Source organism: Megalopta genalis, unplaced genomic scaffold, assembly GCF_051020955.1.
Source record: "Megalopta genalis isolate 19385.01 unplaced genomic scaffold, iyMegGena1_principal scaffold0678, whole genome shotgun sequence".
In the NCBI taxonomy this organism is placed as follows: domain Eukaryota; kingdom Metazoa; phylum Arthropoda; class Insecta; order Hymenoptera; family Halictidae; genus Megalopta; species Megalopta genalis.
This window is the reverse complement of record NW_027476747.1, coordinates 40,001-60,137: the sequence shown is the minus strand read 5'-3', so window position 1 is coordinate 60,137 and position 20,137 is coordinate 40,001. Positions and strand designations below refer to the sequence as shown.

Here is a 20,137-nt window from a genome sequence, read left to right as displayed (position 1 = left end):
CTTTACTCTTGACATTTTACGGTTTTTTCAATTTTCTGAAAAATCCTATCATTAGATTTTTTTAAAAATACGATATTCTTGCTTAACTAACGTTTCTACATAGGGATTAAGCATTTAGAACGAAATCTAATGTCAGAAAATGGCACTTTACTCTTGACATTTTTCGGTTTTTTCAATTTTCTGGGAAATCCTATCATTAGATTTTTTTAAAAATACGATATTCTTGCTTAACTAACGTTTTTACATAGGGATTAAGCATTTAGAACGAAATCTAATGTCAGAAAATGGCACTTTACTCTTGACATTTTTCGGTTTTTTCAATTTTCTGGGAAATCCTATCATTAGATTTTTTTAAAAATACGATATTCTTGCTTAACTAACGTTTTTACATAGGGATTAAGCATTTAGAACGAAATCTAATGTAGGAAAATGGTACTTTACTCTTGATCGGTACGTTGGGACTTTGAAAATATTCGGGCGTTCCAATCGCTCGTCTGTTGCATCATAGCGCGTCTCGGCGCAATCGAGCGATTCGCTCGACCCATTATTTTCGATTTACGGCTAAAATAAATTTTTCTCATTTTATTCAATAACATATTCTTGCTTAGATAACTTTTTTACATAGGGATTAAGCATTTAGAACGATACATTGTTTAAAATAAGGGCACTTTACTCTTGACATTTTACGGTTTTTTCAATTTTCTGAAAAATCCTATCATTAGATTTTTTTAAAAATACGATATTCTTGCTTAACTAACGTTTCTACATAGGGATTAAGCATTTAGAACGAAATCTAATGTCAGAAAATGGCACTTTACTCTTGACATTTTTCGGTTTTTTCAATTTTCTGGGAAATCCTATCATTAGATTTTTTTAAAAATACGATATTCTTGCTTAACTAACGTTTTTACATAGGGATTAAGCATTTAGAACGAAATCTAATGTAGGAAAATGGTACTTTACTCTTGATCGGTACGTTGGGACTTTGAAAATATTCGGGCGTTCCAATCGCTCGTCTGTTGCATCATAGCGCGTCTCGGCGCAATCGAGCGATTCGCTCGACCCATTATTTTCGATTTACGGCTAAAATAAATTTTTCTCATTTTATTCAATAACATATTCTTGCTTAGATAACTTTTTTACATAGGGATTAAGCATTTAGAACGATACATTGTTTAAAATAAGGGCACTTTACTCTTGACATTTTACGGTTTTTTCAATTTTCTGAAAAATCCTATCATTAGATTTTTTTAAAAATACGATATTCTTGCTTAACTAACGTTTCTACATAGGGATTAAGCATTTAGAACGAAATCTAATGTCAGAAAATGGCACTTTACTCTTGACATTTTTCGGTTTTTTCAATTTTCTGGGAAATCCTATCATTAGATTTTTTTAAAAATACGATATTCTTGCTTAACTAACGTTTTTACATAGGGATTAAGCATTTAGAACGAAATCTAATGTAGGAAAATGGTACTTTACTCTTGATCGGTACGTTGGGACTTTGAAAATATTCGGGCGTACGCGGCGCGCTCGGCGCTTCGAACAGCTCCGGTGTCCCCATTATTTTCGATTTACGGCTAAAATAAATTTTTCTAATTTTTTTCAATAACATATTCCTGCTAAAATAACTTTTTTACATAGGGATTAAGCATTTAGAACGATACATTGTTTAAAATAAGGGCACTTTACTCTTGACATTTTACGGTTTTTTCAATTTTCTGAAAAATCCTATCATTAGATTTGTTTAAAAATACGATATTCTTGCTTAACTAACGTTTCTACATAGGGATTAAGCATTTAGAACGAAATCTAATGTCAGAAAATGGCACTTTTCTCTTGACATTTTTCGGTTTTTTCAATTTTCTGGAAAATCCTATCATTAGATTTTTTTAAAAATACGATATTCTTGCTTAACTAACGTTTTTACATAGGGATTAAGCATTTAGAACGAGATCTAATGTAGGAAAATGGTACTTTACTCTTGATCGGTACGTTGGGACTTTGAAAATATTCGGGCGTTCCAATCGCTCGTCTGTTGCATCATAGCGCGTCTCGGCGCAATCGAGCGATTCGCTCGACCCATTATTTTCGATTTACGGCTAAAATAAATTTTTCTCATTTTATTCAATAACATATTCTTGCTTAGATAACTTTTTTACATAGGGATTAAGCATTTAGAACGATATAATGTTTAAAATAAGGGCACTTTACTCTTGACATTTTACGGTTTTTTCAATTTTCTGAAAAATCCTATCATTAGATTTGTTTAAAAATACGATATTCTTGCTTAACTAACGTTTCTACATAGGGATTAAGCATTTAGAACGAAATCTAATGTCAGAAAATGGCACTTTACTCTTGACATTTTTCGGTTTTTTCAATTTTCTGGAAAATCCTATCATTAGATTTTTTTAAAAATACGATATTCTTGCTTAACTAACGTTTCTACATAGGGATTAAGCATTTAGAACGAAATCTAATGTAGGAAAATGGTACTTTACTCTTGATCGGTACGTTGGGACTTTGAAAATATTCGGGCGTTCCAATCGCTCGTCTGTTGCATCATGGCGCGTCTCGGCGCAATCGAGCGATTCGCTCGACCCATTATTTTCGATTTACGGCTAAAATAAATTTTTCTCATTTTATTCAATAACATATTCTTGCTTAGATAACTTTTTTACATAGGGATTAAGCATTTAGAACGATACATTGTTTAAAATAAGGGCACTTTACTCTTGACATTTTACGGTTTTTTCAATTTTCTGAAAAATCCTATCATTAGATTTGTTTAAAAATACGATATTCTTGCTTAACTAACGTTTCTACATAGGGATTAAGCATTTAGAACGAAATCTAATGTCAGAAAATGGCACTTTACTCTTGACATTTTTCGGTTTTTTCAATTTTCTGGGAAATCCTATCATTAGATTTTTTTAAAAATACGATATTCTTGCTTAACTAACGTTTTTACATAGGGATTAAGCATTTAGAACGAAATCTAATGTAGGAAAATGGTACTTTACTCTTGATCGGTACGTTGGGACTTTGAAAATATTCGGGCGTTCCAATCGCTCGTCTGTTGCATCATAGCGCGTCTCGGCGCAATCGAGCGATTCGCTCGACCCATTATTTTCGATTTACGGCTAAAATAAATTTTTCTCATTTTATTCAATAACATATTCTTGCTTAGATAACTTTTTTACATAGGGATTAAGCATTTAGAACGATACATTGTTTAAAATAAGGGCACTTTACTCTTGACATTTTACGGTTTTTTCAATTTTCTGAAAAATCCTATCATTAGATTTGTTTAAAAATACGATATTCTTGCTTAACTAACGTTTCTACATAGGGATTAAGCATTTAGAACGAAATCTAATGTCAGAAAATGGCACTTTACTCTTGACATTTTTCGGTTTTTTCAATTTTCTGGAAAATCCTATCATTAGATTTTTTTAAAAATACGATATTCTTGCTTAACTAACGTTTCTACATAGGGATTAAGCATTTAGAACGAAATCTAATGTAGGAAAATGGTACTTTACTCTTGATCGGTACGTTGGGACTTTGAAAATATTCGGGCGTTCCAATCGCTCGTCTGTTGCATCATAGCGCGTCTCGGCGCAATCGAGCGATTCGCTCGACCCATTATTTTCGATTTACGGCTAAAATAAATTTTTCTCATTTTATTCAATAACATATTCTTGCTTAGATAACTTTTTTACATAGGGATTAAGCATTTAGAACGATACATTGTTTAAAATAAGGGCACTTTACTCTTGACATTTTACGGTTTTTTCAATTTTCTGAAAAATCCTATCATTAGATTTGTTTAAAAATACGATATTCTTGCTTAACTAACGTTTCTACATAGGGATTAAGCATTTAGAACGAAATCTAATGTCAGAAAATGGCACTTTACTCTTGACATTTTTCGGTTTTTTCAATTTTCTGGAAAATCCTATCATTAGATTTTTTTAAAAATACGATATTCTTGCTTAACTAACGTTTCTACATAGGGATTAAGCATTTAGAACGAAATCTAATGTAGGAAAATGGTACTTTACTCTTGATCGGTACGTTGGGACTTTGAAAATATTCGGGCGTTCCAATCGCTCGTCTGTTGCATCATAGCGCGTCTCGGCGCAATCGAGCGATTCGCTCGACCCATTATTTTCGATTTACGGCTAAAATAAATTTTTCTCATTTTATTCAATAACATATTCTTGCTTAGATAACTTTTTTACATAGGGATTAAGCATTTAGAACGATACATTGTTTAAAATAAGGGCACTTTACTCTTGACATTTTACGGTTTTTTCAATTTTCTGAAAAATCCTATCATTAGATTTGTTTAAAAATACGATATTCTTGCTTAACTAACGTTTCTACATAGGGATTAAGCATTTAGAACGAAATCTAATGTCAGAAAATGGCACTTTACTCTTGACATTTTTCGGTTTTTTCAATTTTCTGGGAAATCCTATCATTAGATTTTTTTAAAAATACGATATTCTTGCTTAACTAACGTTTTTACATAGGGATTAAGCATTTAGAACGAAATCTAATGTAGGAAAATGGTACTTTACTCTTGATCGGTACGTTGGGACTTTGAAAATATTCGGGCGTTCCAATCGCTCGTCTGTTGCATCATAGCGCGTCTCGGCGCAATCGAGCGATTCGCTCGACCCATTATTTTCGATTTACGGCTAAAATAAATTTTTCTCATTTTATTCAATAACATATTCTTGCTTAGATAACTTTTTTACATAGGGATTAAGCATTTAGAACGATATAATGTTTAAAATAAGGGCACTTTACTCTTGACATTTTACGGTTTTTTCAATTTTCTGAAAAATCCTATCATTAGATTTGTTTAAAAATACGATATTCTTGCTTAACTAACGTTTCTACATAGGGATTAAGCATTTAGAACGAAATCTAATGTCAGAAAATGGCACTTTACTCTTGACATTTTTCGGTTTTTTCAATTTTCTGGGAAATCCTATCATTAGATTTTTTTAAAAATACGATATTCTTGCTTAACTAACGTTTTTACATAGGGATTAAGCATTTAGAACGAAATCTAATGTCAGAAAATGGCACTTTACTCTTGACATTTTTCGGTTTTTTCAATTTTCTGGGAAATCCTATCATTAGATTTTTTTAAAAATACGATATTCTTGCTTAACTAACGTTTTTACATAGGGATTAAGCATTTAGAACGAAATCTAATGTAGGAAAATGGTACTTTACTCTTGATCGGTACGTTGGGACTTTGAAAATATTCGGGCGTTCCAATCGCTCGTCTGTTGCATCATAGCGCGTCTCGGCGCAATCGAGCGATTCGCTCGACCCATTATTTTCGATTTACGGCTAAAATAAATTTTTCTCATTTTATTCAATAACATATTCTTGCTTAGATAACTTTTTTACATAGGGATTAAGCATTTAGAACGATACATTGTTTAAAATAAGGGCACTTTACTCTTGACATTTTACGGTTTTTTCAATTTTCTGAAAAATCCTATCATTAGATTTTTTTAAAAATACGATATTCTTGCTTAACTAACGTTTCTACATAGGGATTAAGCATTTAGAACGAAATCTAATGTCAGAAAATGGCACTTTACTCTTGACATTTTTCGGTTTTTTCAATTTTCTGGGAAATCCTATCATTAGATTTTTTTAAAAATACGATATTCTTGCTTAACTAACGTTTTTACATAGGGATTAAGCATTTAGAACGAAATCTAATGTAGGAAAATGGTACTTTACTCTTGATCGGTACGTTGGGACTTTGAAAATATTCGGGCGTACGCGGCGCGCTCGGCGCTTCGAACAGCTCCGGTGTCCCCATTATTTTCGATTTACGGCTAAAATAAATTTTTCTAATTTTTTTCAATAACATATTCCTGCTAAAATAACTTTTTTACATAGGGATTAAGCATTTAGAACGATACATTGTTTAAAATAAGGGCACTTTACTCTTGACATTTTACGGTTTTTTCAATTTTCTGAAAAATTCTATCATTAGATTTGTTTAAAAATACGATATTCTTGCTTAACTAACGTTTCTACATAGGGATTAAGCATTTAGAACGAAATCTAATGTAGGAAAATGGTACTTTACTCTTGATCGGTACGTTGGGACTTTGAAAATATTCGGGCGTTCCAATCGCTCGTCTGTTGCATCATAGCGCGTCTCGGCGCAATCGAGCGATTCGCTCGACCCATTATTTTCGATTTACGGCTAAAATAAATTTTTCTCATTTTATTCAATAACATATTCTTGCTTAGATAACTTTTTTACATAGGGATTAAGCATTTAGAACGATACATTGTTTAAAATAAGGGCACTTTACTCTTGACATTTTACGGTTTTTTCAATTTTCTGAAAAATCCTATCGTTAGATTTGTTTAAAAATACGATATTCTTGCTTAACTAACGTTTCTACATAGGGATTAAGCATTTAGAACGAAATCTAATGTCAGAAAATGGCACTTTACTCTTGACATTTTTCGGTTTTTTCAATTTTCTGGGAAATCCTATCATTAGATTTTTTTAAAAATACGATATTCTTGCTTAACTAACGTTTTTACATAGGGATTAAGCATTTAGAACGAAATCTAATGTAGGAAAATGGTACTTTACTCTTGATCGGTACGTTGGGACTTTGAAAATATTCGGGCGTTCCAATCGCTCGTCTGTTGCATCATAGCGCGTCTCGGCGCAATCGAGCGATTCGCTCGACCCATTATTTTCGATTTACGGCTAAAATAAATTTTTCTCATTTTATTCAATAACATATTCTTGCTTAGATAACTTTTTTACATAGGGATTAAGCATTTAGAACGATACATTGTTTAAAATAAGGGCACTTTACTCTTGACATTTTACGGTTTTTTCAATTTTCTGAAAAATCCTATCATTAGATTTTTTTAAAAATACGATATTCTTGCTTAACTAACGTTTCTACATAGGGATTAAGCATTTAGAACGAAATCTAATGTCAGAAAATGGCACTTTACTCTTGACATTTTTCGGTTTTTTCAATTTTCTGGGAAATCCTATCATTAGATTTTTTTAAAAATACGATATTCTTGCTTAACTAACGTTTTTACATAGGGATTAAGCATTTAGAACGAAATCTAATGTAGGAAAATGGTACTTTACTCTTGATCGGTACGTTGGGACTTTGAAAATATTCGGGCGTACGCGGCGCGCTCGGCGCTTCGAACAGCTCCGGTGTCCCCATTATTTTCGATTTACGGCTAAAATAAATTTTTCTAATTTTTTTCAATAACATATTCCTGCTAAAATAACTTTTTTACATAGGGATTAAGCATTTAGAACGATACATTGTTTAAAATAAGGGCACTTTACTCTTGACATTTTACGGTTTTTTCAATTTTCTGAAAAATCCTATCATTAGATTTGTTTAAAAATACGATATTCTTGCTTAACTAACGTTTCTACATAGGGATTAAGCATTTAGAACGAAATCTAATGTCAGAAAATGGCACTTTACTCTTGACATTTTTCGGTTTTTTCAATTTTCTGGAAAATCCTATCATTAGATTTTTTTAAAAATACGATATTCTTGCTTAACTAACGTTTTTACATAGGGATTAAGCATTTAGAACGAGATCTAATGTAGGAAAATGGTACTTTACTCTTGATCGGTACGTTGGGACTTTGAAAATATTCGGGCGTTCCAATCGCTCGTCTGTTGCATCATAGCGCGTCTCGGCGCAATCGAGCGATTCGCTCGACCCATTATTTTCGATTTACGGCTAAAATAAATTTTTCTCATTTTATTCAATAACATATTCTTGCTTAGATAACTTTTTTACATAGGGATTAAGCATTTAGAACGATATAATGTTTAAAATAAGGGCACTTTACTCTTGACATTTTACGGTTTTTTCAATTTTCTGAAAAATCCTATCATTAGATTTGTTTAAAAATACGATATTCTTGCTTAACTAACGTTTCTACATAGGGATTAAGCATTTAGAACGAAATCTAATGTCAGAAAATGGCACTTTACTCTTGACATTTTTCGGTTTTTTCAATTTTCTGGAAAATCCTATCATTAGATTTTTTTAAAAATACGATATTCTTGCTTAACTAACGTTTCTACATAGGGATTAAGCATTTAGAACGAAATCTAATGTAGGAAAATGGTACTTTACTCTTGATCGGTACGTTGGGACTTTGAAAATATTCGGGCGTTCCAATCGCTCGTCTGTTGCATCATAGCGCGTCTCGGCGCAATCGAGCGATTCGCTCGACCCATTATTTTCGATTTACGGCTAAAATAAATTTTTCTCATTTTATTCAATAACATATTCTTGCTTAGATAACTTTTTTACATAGGGATTAAGCATTTAGAACGATACATTGTTTAAAATAAGGGCACTTTACTCTTGACATTTTACGGTTTTTTCAATTTTCTGAAAAATCCTATCATTAGATTTGTTTAAAAATACGATATTCTTGCTTAACTAACGTTTCTACATAGGGATTAAGCATTTAGAACGAAATCTAATGTCAGAAAATGGCACTTTACTCTTGACATTTTTCGGTTTTTTCAATTTTCTGGAAAATCCTATCATTAGATTTTTTTAAAAATACGATATTCTTGCTTAACTAACGTTTCTACATAGGGATTAAGCATTTAGAACGAAATCTAATGTAGGAAAATGGTACTTTACTCTTGATCGGTACGTTGGGACTTTGAAAATATTCGGGCGTTCCAATCGCTCGTCTGTTGCATCATAGCGCGTCTCGGCGCAATCGAGCGATTCGCTCGACCCATTATTTTCGATTTACGGCTAAAATAAATTTTTCTCATTTTATTCAATAACATATTCTTGCTTAGATAACTTTTTTACATAGGGATTAAGCATTTAGAACGATACATTGTTTAAAATAAGGGCACTTTACTCTTGACATTTTACGGTTTTTTCAATTTTCTGAAAAATCCTATCATTAGATTTGTTTAAAAATACGATATTCTTGCTTAACTAACGTTTCTACATAGGGATTAAGCATTTAGAACGAAATCTAATGTCAGAAAATGGCACTTTACTCTTGACATTTTTCGGTTTTTTCAATTTTCTGGAAAATCCTATCATTAGATTTTTTTAAAAATACGATATTCTTGCTTAACTAACGTTTCTACATAGGGATTAAGCATTTAGAACGAAATCTAATGTAGGAAAATGGTACTTTACTCTTGATCGGTACGTTGGGACTTTGAAAATATTCGGGCGTTCCAATCGCTCGTCTGTTGCATCATAGCGCGTCTCGGCGCAATCGAGCGATTCGCTCGACCCATTATTTTCGATTTACGGCTAAAATAAATTTTTCTCATTTTATTCAATAACATATTCTTGCTTAGATAACTTTTTTACATAGGGATTAAGCATTTAGAACGATATAATGTTTAAAATAAGGGCACTTTACTCTTGACATTTTACGGTTTTTTCAATTTTCTGAAAAATCCTATCATTAGATTTGTTTAAAAATACGATATTCTTGCTTAACTAACGTTTCTACATAGGGATTAAGCATTTAGAACGAAATCTAATGTCAGAAAATGGCACTTTACTCTTGACATTTTTCGGTTTTTTCAATTTTCTGGAAAATCCTATCATTAGATTTTTTTAAAAATACGATATTCTTGCTTAACTAACGTTTCTACATAGGGATTAAGCATTTAGAACGAAATCTAATGTAGGAAAATGGTACTTTACTCTTGATCGGTACGTTGGGACTTTGAAAATATTCGGGCGTTCCAATCGCTCGTCTGTTGCATCATGGCGCGTCTCGGCGCAATCGAGCGATTCGCTCGACCCATTATTTTCGATTTACGGCTAAAATAAATTTTTCTCATTTTATTCAATAACATATTCTTGCTTAGATAACTTTTTTACATAGGGATTAAGCATTTAGAACGATACATTGTTTAAAATAAGGGCACTTTACTCTTGACATTTTACGGTTTTTTCAATTTTCTGAAAAATCCTATCATTAGATTTGTTTAAAAATACGATATTCTTGCTTAACTAACGTTTCTACATAGGGATTAAGCATTTAGAACGAAATCTAATGTCAGAAAATGGCACTTTACTCTTGACATTTTTCGGTTTTTTCAATTTTCTGGGAAATCCTATCATTAGATTTTTTTAAAAATACGATATTCTTGCTTAACTAACGTTTTTACATAGGGATTAAGCATTTAGAACGAAATCTAATGTAGGAAAATGGTACTTTACTCTTGATCGGTACGTTGGGACTTTGAAAATATTCGGGCGTTCCAATCGCTCGTCTGTTGCATCATAGCGCGTCTCTGCGCAATCGAGCGATTCGCTCGACCCATTATTTTCGATTTACGGCTAAAATAAATTTTTCTCATTTTATTCAATAACATATTCTTGCTTAGATAACTTTTTTACATAGGGATTAAGCATTTAGAACGATATAATGTTTAAAATAAGGGCACTTTACTCTTGACATTTTACGGTTTTTTCAATTTTCTGAAAAATCCTATCATTAGATTTGTTTAAAAATACGATATTCTTGCTTAACTAACGTTTCTACATAGGGATTAAGCATTTAGAACGAAATCTAATGTCAGAAAATGGCACTTTACTCTTGACATTTTTCGGTTTTTTCAATTTTCTGGAAAATCCTATCATTAGATTTTTTTAAAAATACGATATTCTTGCTTAACTAACGTTTCTACATAGGGATTAAGCATTTAGAACGAAATCTAATGTAGGAAAATGGTACTTTACTCTTGATCGGTACGTTGGGACTTTGAAAATATTCGGGCGTTCCAATCGCTCGTCTGTTGCATCATAGCGCGTCTCGGCGCAATCGAGCGATTCGCTCGACCCATTATTTTCGATTTACGGCTAAAATAAATTTTTCTCATTTTATTCAATAACATATTCTTGCTTAGATAACGTTTTTACATAGGGATTAAGCATTTAGAACGATACATTGTTTAAAATAAGGGCACTTTACTCTTGACATTTTACGGTTTTTTCAATTTTCTGAAAAATCCTATCATTAGATTTTTTTAAAAATACGATATTCTTGCTTAACTAACGTTTCTACATAGGGATTAAGCATTTAGAACGAAATCTAATGTCAGAAAATGGCACTTTACTCTTGACATTTTTCGGTTTTTTCAATTTTCTGGGAAATCCTATCATTAGATTTTTTTAAAAATACGATATTCTTGCTTAACTAACGTTTTTACATAGGGATTAAGCATTTAGAACGAAATCTAATGTCAGAAAATGGCACTTTACTCTTGACATTTTTCGGTTTTTTCAATTTTCTGGGAAATCCTATCATTAGATTTTTTTAAAAATACGATATTCTTGCTTAACTAACGTTTTTACATAGGGATTAAGCATTTAGAACGAAATCTAATGTAGGAAAATGGTACTTTACTCTTGATCGGTACGTTGGGACTTTGAAAATATTCGGGCGTTCCAATCGCTCGTCTGTTGCATCATAGCGCGTCTCGGCGCAATCGAGCGATTCGCTCGACCCATTATTTTCGATTTACGGCTAAAATAAATTTTTCTCATTTTATTCAATAACATATTCTTGCTTAGATAACTTTTTTACATAGGGATTAAGCATTTAGAACGATACATTGTTTAAAATAAGGGCACTTTACTCTTGACATTTTACGGTTTTTTCAATTTTCTGAAAAATCCTATCATTAGATTTTTTTAAAAATACGATATTCTTGCTTAACTAACGTTTCTACATAGGGATTAAGCATTTAGAACGAAATCTAATGTCAGAAAATGGCACTTTACTCTTGACATTTTTCGGTTTTTTCAATTTTCTGGGAAATCCTATCATTAGATTTTTTTAAAAATACGATATTCTTGCTTAACTAACGTTTTTACATAGGGATTAAGCATTTAGAACGAAATCTAATGTAGGAAAATGGTACTTTACTCTTGATCGGTACGTTGGGACTTTGAAAATATTCGGGCGTACGCGGCGCGCTCGGCGCTTCGAACAGCTCCGGTGTCCCCATTATTTTCGATTTACGGCTAAAATAAATTTTTCTAATTTTTTTCAATAACATATTCCTGCTAAAATAACTTTTTTACATAGGGATTAAGCATTTAGAACGATACATTGTTTAAAATAAGGGCACTTTACTCTTGACATTTTACGGTTTTTTCAATTTTCTGAAAAATCCTATCATTAGATTTGTTTAAAAATACGATATTCTTGCTTAACTAACGTTTCTACATAGGGATTAAGCATTTAGAACGAAATCTAATGTCAGAAAATGGCACTTTACTCTTGACATTTTTCGGTTTTTTCAATTTTCTGGAAAATCCTATCATTAGATTTTTTTAAAAATACGATATTCTTGCTTAACTAACGTTTTTACATAGGGATTAAGCATTTAGAACGAGATCTAATGTAGGAAAATGGTACTTTACTCTTGATCGGTACGTTGGGACTTTGAAAATATTCGGGCGTTCCAATCGCTCGTCTGTTGCATCATAGCGCGTCTCGGCGCAATCGAGCGATTCGCTCGACCCATTATTTTCGATTTACGGCTAAAATAAATTTTTCTCATTTTATTCAATAACATATTCTTGCTTAGATAACTTTTTTACATAGGGATTAAGCATTTAGAACGATATAATGTTTAAAATAAGGGCACTTTACTCTTGACATTTTACGGTTTTTTCAATTTTCTGAAAAATCCTATCATTAGATTTGTTTAAAAATACGATATTCTTGCTTAACTAACGTTTCTACATAGGGATTAAGCATTTAGAACGAAATCTAATGTCAGAAAATGGCACTTTACTCTTGACATTTTTCGGTTTTTTCAATTTTCTGGAAAATCCTATCATTAGATTTTTTTAAAAATACGATATTCTTGCTTAACTAACGTTTCTACATAGGGATTAAGCATTTAGAACGAAATCTAATGTAGGAAAATGGTACTTTACTCTTGATCGGTACGTTGGGACTTTGAAAATATTCGGGCGTTCCAATCGCTCGTCTGTTGCATCATGGCGCGTCTCGGCGCAATCGAGCGATTCGCTCGACCCATTATTTTCGATTTACGGCTAAAATAAATTTTTCTCATTTTATTCAATAACATATTCTTGCTTAGATAACTTTTTTACATAGGGATTAAGCATTTAGAACGATACATTGTTTAAAATAAGGGCACTTTACTCTTGACATTTTACGGTTTTTTCAATTTTCTGAAAAATCCTATCATTAGATTTGTTTAAAAATACGATATTCTTGCTTAACTAACGTTTCTACATAGGGATTAAGCATTTAGAACGAAATCTAATGTCAGAAAATGGCACTTTACTCTTGACATTTTTCGGTTTTTTCAATTTTCTGGGAAATCCTATCATTAGATTTTTTTAAAAATACGATATTCTTGCTTAACTAACGTTTTTACATAGGGATTAAGCATTTAGAACGAAATCTAATGTAGGAAAATGGTACTTTACTCTTGATCGGTACGTTGGGACTTTGAAAATATTCGGGCGTTCCAATCGCTCGTCTGTTGCATCATAGCGCGTCTCGGCGCAATCGAGCGATTCGCTCGACCCATTATTTTCGATTTACGGCTAAAATAAATTTTTCTCATTTTATTCAATAACATATTCTTGCTTAGATAACTTTTTTACATAGGGATTAAGCATTTAGAACGATATAATGTTTAAAATAAGGGCACTTTACTCTTGACATTTTACGGTTTTTTCAATTTTCTGAAAAATCCTATCATTAGATTTGTTTAAAAATACGATATTCTTGCTTAACTAACGTTTCTACATAGGGATTAAGCATTTAGAACGAAATCTAATGTCAGAAAATGGCACTTTACTCTTGACATTTTTCGGTTTTTTCAATTTTCTGGAAAATCCTATCATTAGATTTTTTTAAAAATACGATATTCTTGCTTAACTAACGTTTCTACATAGGGATTAAGCATTTAGAACGAAATCTAATGTAGGAAAATGGTACTTTACTCTTGATCGGTACGTTGGGACTTTGAAAATATTCGGGCGTTCCAATCGCTCGTCTGTTGCATCATAGCGCGTCTCGGCGCAATCGAGCGATTCGCTCGACCCATTATTTTCGATTTACGGCTAAAATAAATTTTTCTCATTTTATTCAATAACATATTCTTGCTTAGATAACGTTTTTACATAGGGATTAAGCATTTAGAACGATACATTGTTTAAAATAAGGGCACTTTACTCTTGACATTTTACGGTTTTTTCAATTTTCTGAAAAATCCTATCATTAGATTTTTTTAAAAATACGATATTCTTGCTTAACTAACGTTTCTACATAGGGATTAAGCATTTAGAACGAAATCTAATGTCAGAAAATGGCACTTTACTCTTGACATTTTTCGGTTTTTTCAATTTTCTGGGAAATCCTATCATTAGATTTTTTTAAAAATACGATATTCTTGCTTAACTAACGTTTTTACATAGGGATTAAGCATTTAGAACGAAATCTAATGTAGGAAAATGGTACTTTACTCTTGATCGGTACGTTGGTACTTTGAAAATATTCGGCCGTACGCGGCGCGTCTCGGCGCTTCGAACAGCTCCGGTGTCCCCATTATTTTCGATTTACGGCTAAAATAAATTTTTCTAATTTTTTTCAATTACATATTCTTGCTTAGATAACTTTTTTACATAGGGATTAAGCATTTAGAACGACATATTGTTTAAAATAATGGTACTTTACTCTTGTGATTTTTCGGTTTTTTTTGATTATTTTGAAAAATAAATTTTTGTAATTTTTTTAAATACGATATTCGTGATCAGTGAACGATTTCACATATGGATTAAGCATTTAGAATCGTGCGGAAGCGTTATTAAAAAAGTTTACTCGATGCGATGGGACTTTGAAAAGTTTGTGAAAATTTTCATATTGGGAAAAAATGTGTAATTTTTTGTCTAGTTTACGGTAGTGTAATTTATTTTAATGTTTACTATAAATTTTTTTTTCGTTCGTTCACGCGCTATGTTACAACAGCACGGCCGGGCGGTCTGTTGCCGCGGCGGTTTACACTCGTAAGCGCGCGTGCTATTCGGCCGGCGGCGCCGGCGTCCTTGCCGGCCGTTCGGTATCTATAAGAGATACACGGTCCGTGCGAGGCGGACGGAGCAGAGCGGGTTTTGGGCCAATTCTACGATCTCGGTCGAGAAGCTGTCTCAGAGCTCCTTCGGGGCTTCGGTCCTGACTGTTTCGTGCCGTTTACGTTACGGACTTTTCTCCACACAGCGTGGCCACGGGTCGGTGTCTTTGACCGAATGGCCCATATGTGGCAAGCCCTACGGGGTTGGTTACCCGTATGCACTTTGTATGTATACTCGTACTCACTGAGCAATCGACTCTTCTGTCCGAGCGATGGAAAAATTTTTTAAACTGCATCTGTAAGATTTGGAAGCAAATCGTACCAATTGAAAACTGTGGCTAAAATGAATAGCCCAGTGGAGAGAGAAAACTATCAAAAAACTGATTTTTTAAATCAAGAGGTGTCAGAAATCGAAATGCCTAGCGCGAGCGGAAGAACACGCTTTCTCGCCAGTCCAGCATGTGTCCTGTCCGTTCTTCCTCGGCTTGCCGATTTTGCCCAGATCAGAGGTTTCGTGCTTCCGGCGGTCAGAAGATCAGCGTGAGCGTACGCGCTTCCACGACTATGGCATCACCCATGTACTTTTTCCTCTGAATATATTTGAGTACATAAAAAATATTAAAACATATAGAGAGAACTGTGTCTTGGATCTTAAAAATTTGTCAATAGCGATGATATATTATTACTTAACTTGAAGTATTTGTACGTTTTAGCTGGGACGTACATTTATCTTACAAGATGTTAATAGCGAGACTCTTGAAGATAAAATTATCTTGTGATTTTATGAAGGCAAAGATAGAAACGTACGAAGCTGGCGTACGTAGAAAAATGTGATTTTACGATAGAACAAAAATATAATACGTACGTTTTTGGGCGTACGGTAAAATATCTGTATGGTAGAAAAATGAAAGAAATTGAGCGTTAAAGAAGATATGTTACAAGCGCGGAATGTGGCAAAACTTGTACATATTTGAAAGAGAAAAGTGGTGTGTCGACCTGACATATATATATGAAACAGGCGACGATGGAAAAGGATTTAAATTTTGTCCATTTTATATATACATATTGTATAGTTCCCTGGTTGATCCTGCCAGTAGTCATATGCTTGTCTCAAAGATTAAGCCATGCATGTCTCAGTACATGCCGTATTAAGGTGAAACCGCGAATGGCTCATTAAATCAGTTATGGTTTCTTAGATCGTACTAAAATTTACTTGGATAACTGTGGTAATTCTAGAGCTAATACATGCAAAACAGAGTTCCGACCAGAGATGGTAGGAACGCTTTTATTAGATCAAAACCAATCGGTGGCGGGTGTTTACACTCGTCCATCGTTTGCTTTGGTGACTCTGAATAACTTTGTGCTGATCGCATGGTCTTATAGCACCGGCGACGCATCTTTCAAATGTCTGCCTTATCAACTGTCGATGGTAGGTTCTGCGCCTACCATGGTTGTAACGGGTAACGGGGAATCAGGGTTCGATTCCGGAGAGGGAGCCTGAGAAACGGCTACCACATCCAAGGAAGGCAGCAGGCGCGCAAATTACCCACTCCCGGCACGGGGAGGTAGTGACGAAAAATAACGATACGGGACTCATCCGAGGCCCCGTAATCGGAATGAGTACACTTTAAATCCTTTAACGAGGATCCATTGGAGGGCAAGTCTGGTGCCAGCAGCCGCGGTAATTCCAGCTCCAATAGCGTATATTAAAGTTGTTGCGGTTAAAAAGCTCGTAGTTGAATCTGTGTGTCACAGTGTCGGTTCATCGCTCGCGGTGTTTAACTGGCATTATGTGGTACGTCCTACCGGTGGGCTTTGCTCTTCACGGGGCGGTCCAACTAATATCCCATCGCGGTGCTCTTCACTGAGTGTCGAGGTGGGCCGGTACGTTTACTTTGAACAAATTAGAGTGCTCAAAGCAGGCTACCTTCGCCTGAATACTGTGTGCATGGAATAATGGAATAGGACCTCGGTTCTATTTTGTTGGTTTTCGGAACCCCGAGGTAATGATTAATAGGGACAGATGGGGGCATTCGTATTGCGACGTTAGAGGTGAAATTCTTGGATCGTCGCAAGACGGACAGAAGCGAAAGCATTTGCCAAAAATGTTTTCATTAATCAAGAACGAAAGTTAGAGGTTCGAAGGCGATCAGATACCGCCCTAGTTCTAACCATAAACGATGCCAGCTAGCGATCCGCCGAAGTTCCTACGATGACTCGGCGGGCAGCTTCCGGGAAACCAAAGCTTTTGGGTTCCGGGGGAAGTATGGTTGCAAAGCTGAAACTTAAAGGAATTGACGGAAGGGCACCACCAGGAGTGGAGCCTGCGGCTTAATTTGACTCAACACGGGAAACCTCACCAGGCCCGGACACCGGAAGGATTGACAGATTGATAGCTCTTTCTTGATTCGGTGGGTGGTGGTGCATGGCCGTTCTTAGTTGGTGGAGCGATTTGTCTGGTTAATTCCGATAACGAACGAGACTCTAGCCTGCTAAATAGACGTAATTATGGTATCTCGAAGGCTCTCGGCTTCTGCCGGTGGGGTTTTTACTACCAACGTACAAACAAATCTTCTTAGAGGGACAGGCGGCTTCTAGCCGCACGAGATTGAGCAATAACAGGTCTGTGATGCCCTTAGATGTTCTGGGCCGCACGCGCGCTACACTGAAGGAATCAGCGTGTGTTCCCTGGCCGAAAGGCCCGGGTAACCCGCTGAACCTCCTTCGTGCTAGGGATTGGGGCTTGCAATTATTCCCCATGAACGAGGAATTCCCAGTAAGCGCGAGTCATAAGCTCGCGTTGATTACGTCCCTGCCCTTTGTACACACCGCCCGTCGCTACTACCGATTGAATGATTTAGTGAGGTCTTCGGACTGGTGCGCGGCAATGTTTCGGCATTGCCGATGATGCCGGGAAGATGACCAAACTTGATTATTTAGAGGAAGTAAAAGTCGTAACAAGGTTTCCGTAGGTGAACCTGCGGAAGGATCATTACAATGTTCCAATATATCTCAAAGAGAGAGGAGAGGAGGAGAGAAAATGAATTCGATTAGTTTGTGGATAAGAATTCATATAAAAAAAAAAGATATTGTTGAGCCCGCCAGATCATTCGTGCGTGATTTACACGGCCAGACGTGTGTACTACACGTATTAGGCCTTTGATCTGCGTTGCGTAGGCCACAACAAATCTTTCAAAGAGAGAGAGATATATGTGTTGTTGGGGTTTGTGATTATGAAGGTGCCCCAACGCACAAAAATATATAAAAATGTACAAAGTTGGGATGTGGTGTGGTGGAGAAGAGTTGGGCCCGACCAGATCATTCGTGCGTGATTTACACGGCAGACGTGTGTACTACACGTATTAGGCCTTTGATCTGCGTTGCGTAGGCCATCTTCCTTCCAAGACACACACGTGTTGGGGTTTGTGTGATTTTATGATAGTGCCTCAACACGGAAAAATAAGCGTACGAGAAGAGTTGGGCCCGACCAGATCATTCGTGCGTGATTTATACACGGCCAGACGCGTATTATATTACACGTATTAGGCCTTTGATCTGCGTTGCGTAGGCCATCTTCTCGATAGAGAGAAAGCCAATGTATTCTTTTTTCTTTCTTTACACACACACACACAGTTGTAGTAGGACAGGGAGGGATGCGAGCGTGCTAATCACGCTTCCTCAAGTCTTCGCTGTGGTGTGTAAAAAAAAAAGAAAAAAAGGAATCGTTGGGAAAGTCCAAAGGACGAAAATATCGGGCAGTCTGAAGATAACTTAATGCTCGTTTACATTGGTATCAAGAGAGACCGGCTTGTGTAGCTCGTTTCAATGCTGTGTCGTTGTCATTGACACCCTACTCTGTTGCGCGCTAGTGGCAGCATGAGCGTGGGACGTATATATATATGACACCCAGCTAGAGCCGGCCGTGAGTCCGTCCGGTGTAAATAACGACGAAAGGAGAGAGAAACTTTTCGAATCCAGTATCGGGTTGATAATTGTCCAGTTTGAATATCCATATCCCCGTCGTTTTTGGAGGTGATATACTCTCTGTGTTTCTTCGATAGAAGGCTTTTCAATGTTCTATTCGCTCCGACCGTCGAACTTGCAAGAAAACAGTGGTTTTGGATTTGCTCGTACATATATATATGGTTTCGACGGAAATATCTCGTTCTTTAAGGGACAATTATGTCGTCGTACGACGACTCCCGAATCTCCTTCGCGCGCTGGTTGGAGCTCTTCGGGTATCGGCTTGTTCCGAAATATAACACAAAAATGTGGTGGATAGCAAATACACATTATATTATATATGAGAGAATAAAAGGGAAAAATTACCCTGAACGGTGGATCACTTGGCTCGTGGGTCGATGAAGAACGCAGCTAATTGCGCGTCAACGTGTGAACTGCAGGACACATGAACATCGACATTTCGAACGCACATTGCGGTCCACGGATACAATTCCTGGACCACGCCTGGCTGAGGGTCGTTTACGTACTTATAAACTGCTTGCGTTGATGGCACTTGTTGCCTATATACGTACGAGCGAATGATGGGCGCTTCGTCGGCGTTTGTCGCGGTCCTATGAATATTGAGAAATTTTACGTACGTCTAACAGTCTTCGAGAGAGATGGAAATCGTGTTCGAACTAGCGTGAGTGTGGAAGGCGGTGTCGTGTGTCGTATATGTTTTATATACGTCCGCCCGTCTGAAACACCGCTTCGAAGCGGTGACAAAATCTTTTTCGGGACGATTCGTATTCGTAGAACTATCGAGATTTCACTGGTACATTTTCAACGCGCTCCCGACGTCGCCTGAAATGAAACGAGATGGGTTTAACCCACGAAAGCGTACTACACGAGTCTGTCCTATGTGAAGACTGTGTACAGAGATCGAACGAACGCATGAAAGAAATTGAACGAAAGAACACATAACCCGCAAAAATATA

General features: G+C 35.5%; 2 non-coding genes across 2 annotated transcripts; both read left to right on the top strand.

Moving 5' to 3' along the window:
* Positions 1 to 16,271: 16,271 nt before the first annotated feature.
* LOC143263508 (small subunit ribosomal RNA) lies at positions 16,272 to 18,192 on the top strand. The gene has a single exon (XR_013036933.1). It is a non-coding gene; the product is annotated as a small subunit ribosomal RNA (ribosomal RNA).
* Positions 18,193 to 19,523: 1,331 nt separating this feature from the next.
* Positions 19,524 to 19,678, top strand: LOC143263506 (5.8S ribosomal RNA). The gene has a single exon (XR_013036932.1). It is a non-coding gene; the product is annotated as a 5.8S ribosomal RNA (ribosomal RNA).
* The last annotated feature ends 459 nt before the right edge of the window (positions 19,679 to 20,137 follow it).